Source organism: Petaurus breviceps, unplaced genomic scaffold, assembly GCF_028583685.1.
Source record: "Petaurus breviceps papuanus isolate PSGF00001 unplaced genomic scaffold, PetGlider_PUasm1.0 218, whole genome shotgun sequence".
NCBI lineage: Eukaryota > Metazoa > Chordata > Mammalia > Diprotodontia > Petauridae > Petaurus > Petaurus breviceps.
In genome coordinates, this window is record NW_027185872.1 from 6,983,004 (window position 1) to 6,988,064 (window position 5,061).

General features: G+C 44.0%; 1 pseudogene; it reads left to right on the top strand.

Annotated features, from left to right (window-relative positions):
• Positions 1-4,067: 4,067 nt before the first annotated feature.
• On the top strand, positions 4,068-4,733 carry LOC138165969 (ATP synthase F(0) complex subunit C2, mitochondrial pseudogene; annotated as a pseudogene).
• Positions 4,734-5,061: the final 328 nt, after the last annotated feature.

Consider the following 5,061-nt stretch of genomic DNA (forward strand, 5'->3'; position numbering starts at 1 on the left):
CATCATTCCTTGTGAATCATTTAATCGGCAGCTCTGTGGTCCTGCTCACCAGCTTAACACAGTTCCTGGCACAGAGTAAATGATTCAGAATGTTTTTCATGTCTTCATTCTTTAAGCATACCATAAAATAGTATTTTTACAGAAGTAACCCAAGGGTCTTTCTGCCTCCCCACCCCCCTGCCCTCATCTCCCTAGTAAAAACTAAACTGCATTGGAAAGAGCTGTAGGGGCATCTCCTGGGATCTCCGTCTTCCCCTCCTCCCCTGCCCCCCATGACCATGCAGAACTCAGAATGAGCAGCTTAACTCTAAACCAACCTTTTTTGAAATTTCTAACTTAATATAATATTGAGTGACCAGGATAAGTGGAACCAATTCAGCTTTGATCCTTAAATATGTTGCTTTGAAGATAGAAAGGCGAAAGAGGAATACCTCCTTCAGGCAAGGAAAATTCACCGTGGCTCTGGAATGGAGGCTTGCTGAAGGGTCAAAACAATCTGAAAACTTCAGAAAGTTCTTCACTGGAACTTTTACTACTTGTCTGGATGATTGCCACATTCAGGCACTCGGGCCTTGACTGTCTTATATGGCTGGTTTTCTCTCTTAGCAGGAGGCAGGGAAATGGATTCTGGGGTTCCCTTCAGGAGAACCCTTTCATGCTCTGGCTCTGATAAACCCATGCAATAATGGGATCGTCTTATTAGTTCATCTATTCTTTCATTTAACAAATGTTGAAGACTTACTAGAGGCAACTAGGTGGCATAGTGGATAGAGGACTTGGGGTCAGACAGACTTGAGTACAAATTCTGCCTTCCACGTTTGCTAGTTGTGTGACCTGATGGAAGTTACTTAATCTCTCTCAGTTCCAGTCCCCTCAAGTGCAAAAAGGGGGTGATAATGACCTCCATCTCCCAGGTTGTTGGGAGGGTCAAAAGAGATAAACTATGTGAAGAGCTTTGGAAACCCTAAGGTTCAGCATAAACACGTAGTTGCTGACTTTGTGTTTCTGGGCCCCACTTTGAGGAACCCAAGGCCAGGGCTGATCTTGGGAAAGTGGGCCACAAGCATTCCCTGCTTCCCAAGCATGGAGTGCTGGTTTTCATTGGGCTGAAGTCCCCTCTGCTTTTTCTATGTGTTCTGGCACCCTGGTCACTGTTGTAGAACTGTGGGTGCAAAGTTCAAGAAGTTGATACTGCTCTCCACAGTTCTTGTCAACATGTTTTGCCTTCAGCTTTTCATCAATTAGAGAAAAAAATACTGCCTGTTCCTCCACTTTTGTAATGCAAGGGAAAGTCCACGAGCTCTGGAGTCAGATCATCTCTGCCCCACTGCCTACCAGTCTCATTTTGTACCCAAGGGAATTGGAGCTCAAGGAAAGCCAGTGACCTGCCTAAGGTCACACAGCTACCAAGCAGAATTCCCCTGCAGGGCTTGTTCCTGCTGTGTGTAGACTAGAGTGCCTACAGAGAACAACAGGGAACACACTAGTTGGCTAGAACAAGGCCCCTGCGGGGATATAGGAGGAGGAGTTCCCAGAGTTGTGGTGCCGAGGATAAAGCTCCAGGACTGGAGTCAGCAAGACTCAAGTTCAAATCTTACCTCAGACATTACTAGCTGTGTGAACCTGATGCAAGACACTTTATCCTCTGTTTGACTCCGTTTCCTCATCTGTAAAATGAGGAAACTAATCACACCTATCCCCTAGAGTTGTGAGAATCAAATCTGATTCGATTTGCCAAGCAGTGAGCATAGTGTCTAGAACACAGTAAGCATCCTAGCAGTGTCAGCTAGGATTGCTGTTGTGAGCTGACGCTGAGGGAGCCGGGCAGAACCAGGGTGAGCGCCGCTGTACACAGTGATGCCACAGACTTAGCCCTTCCCAGCAATGCAAGGACCTAAAACATTCCAAAGGACACATGATGGAAAAGGCCAGCCTCACCCAGAGAAAGAGCTCTGGAGTCAGAAAGCAGAGGCAAGCAGACTGGTTTCTGTTTTTGTTTTTCCTGTCTCATGGTTTTTCCCATTCATCACAATTCTTCTATGCTACATGACTAATGTGAAAATGTGTTAAACAGGAATGTATGTGTAGAGCCCATATCAGATTGCAGGCCTCCTTGAGGAGGGAGTGGGAGGAAATTACAAACTTATGGAAGTGAATGTTGAAAGCCCCAAATAAATGATTTAATTGAAAAAAGAAGATTCTCGTGCTAAGATGCAGACTTTGTCCAGTGTGGTCTGAAGAAGACATTAGAGGAAAGCGAAGGGAAGACTAGACAAGTGCATAGTGCCCAAGCAAGAGCCATCTCTTCCCTTTGACACAGGATTCTTAGCCTAGGGAAAAAGTCAGCCGGGGGGTTTATAGGTCAATAGGGGGAAGATCAGAGAAGGATAAAGGAGAAAGGGTTGTGAAGAGAAAAGAGACCTCTGACTCTTAACTGATGAGATGCCTCCTTCCAGAGAAGAATTTAGAATTCTAGCTCTGGAGCTCAGTGAAATCTCAGAGACCACCTAATTCAACCCTCCCCCTTACAGATGGGGACACGGAAGGCCAGGGATATGAACTGACTTGTCCCAAATCAGTTCATTACTAACTTTTAGAAATTATTATGTTGCCTTCATCCCAATGTTGATAGATACTGGATTCCTGGTGTCATTGATTCAAGGTCAAAGGAGTCTCAGACATGATCTAGTCCAACCACATTTTACAGATGGGGAAACTGAGTCTCATGAGTGACTTGTCCAAGGTTACAATCAGCTAATAATAATTCTAACTGTTGAAGCTGAGAGAGCATGTTATTATGTGTAGCATGCTTGACCTATGTGATTTAATTTGTCCTCCCTACAGCCTTTGTGGTGGGGGCTATTTCAACCTCCATCCTCTAGTCCAGTTCCAGCACTCTTTCTGTTCACTGCTGCTTCCTGCAACCTGTTTTCTATGTTCTTTGGATAAAAAACAAACCAAACCTAAATCATGAAATGATTCCAGGAGTGGCAGAGGCTCAGCTGCTAGGTAATGAGCTGGACTGGCCCTCAGGGGGCACTCAGTGCCATCCCCACCCCGTGGTCCCAGGTCAATCTATATTTCTATCTAATCTAATTCAATCTATAACATCCCCAACAAGGAACTTTCTAATGTCCAGGAATGAGGATCCCTCCAGCAGCTGGAGAGAAAGCAGTTGAATGGCAGGCTAGAAGGAGCCCCTAAGGTTAGATGACTGACTTCTCACCTCTGGGTCTCATTTTTTCTCATCACTAAAGGATCAAATAAGAGGATATTTGCAAAGCACTCAGCACAGTGCCTAGCACATGGCAGGCATTTAATATGTGTTTTACATTTTTAAAAACATTTTTATTTAAAGTTTTGAGTTCCAAATTCTATCTTTTCTTCTCTCCCTTCTCTCCCCACTGCCTGAGATAGTAAACAATCAAATATAGGTTATACATGTGAGATTATATAAAACACTTCCATGTTAGTCGTTTTGGACAAGAAGACTAAAAAAAAGAAAAAAAATGAAAGAAAGTGAAAAATAGCATGTTTCAGTTTTATTTAAACAGTATCAGTTCTTTCTCTGCAGTCAGATAGTATGCTTCATCATTAGTTCTTTAGGATTTTCTTGGATCCTTGTATTGCTGAGAACAACTAAGTCATTCACAGTTCTTCATCATACAATCTTGCTGTTACTATGGCCAACATTCTCCTGGTTCTGTTCACTTCACTGTGCATCAATTCATGTAAGTCTTTTGAGGTTTTTCTGAAACCATCCTGTTTGTCATTTCTTAGAGCACAATAATATTCCATTACAATCAAATACCACAGCTTTTTTAGTCATTTCCTCAATTGATGGGCATCCCTTTGATTTTCAATTCTTAGTTACCACAAAAATAACTGCTTTAAATATTTTTTTACAAATAGGTCCTTTCCCCTTTTTGGGGGGTATCTTTGGGATATAGACTTAGCAATGGTATTGCTGAATCAAAGGGTGTGATAGCCCTTTGGGTATTCCAAATTGCTCTTCAGAATGGTTGGATAAGTTCACAACTCCAGCAAAAATGCATTAATGTCCTCCCCCTCTTTGTCTCCTCTGCTCTGCTGGCAGCTCTTCAGCTTTGCCCCTCACCCCCTGAGAATGTATGCCTGCTCCAAGTTCATCTCTACCCCTGCCCTTGTGAGGAGCAGCTCTCAGCTGCTGAGTAGATCGCTGTCTGCAGTGGTGCTAAAGCGGTCAGAGGTTTGGACAGATGAGAACCTCAGCATTTTGGCAGCATAAAGTCCCTTGACCTCTCTTGTCCCCAGATGTGGATTCCAAACTGGTGCTGTCTCAAAGGACATTGACACAGCAGCCAAGTTTATTGGGGCTGGGGCTGCCACTGTGGGGGTGGCCGGCTCTGGAGCTGGGATTGGGACTGTGTTTGGAAGTCTCATCATCAGTTATGCCAGGAACCCTGAAGCAACAGCTTTTTTCCTAGGCCATCTTGGGCTTTGCCCTGTCTGAGGCCATGGGGCTCTTTTGCCTGATGGTGGCCTTCCTCATCCTCTTCGCCATGTGATGGAGCCATTTCGATTCCCCTACGTTTCTGAATGTTCCTCCTCATCCTCCTGGTTCTTCCATGTCTCTTCTAGCCTGTGTATACCTCCACCTCCATCTTACCAGGTAGCCCTGGGGAAAGCCATGGGCTCAGGGTTTGACAGAGGGAAGACAAATAAATACTGTATTAATAAGCTGGAAAAAAAAACCAATGCATTAATGTCCTAGTTTTTCCCACAACCCCCCCCAACATATTCCTTTTTATAATAATATTAGCCACTCACTCTGATAAGTATGAAGTAGTACCTCAACAGCTGTTTTAATTTGCATTTCTCTGATCAATACCAATTTCAACTTTTTTTTAAAGCAATTGGGGTTAAGTAACTTGCTCAATGTTACATGGCCAGTTCTTTGTGGGTGTGGTGCTAAGTATCTGAGCCCAGATTTGATGCCCAGGTCATCCCAACACTGGAGCCGGTGCTCTTACTCTCTGAGCCATCTGGCTGTCCCTTCAACTATTTTTTCATATAACTATA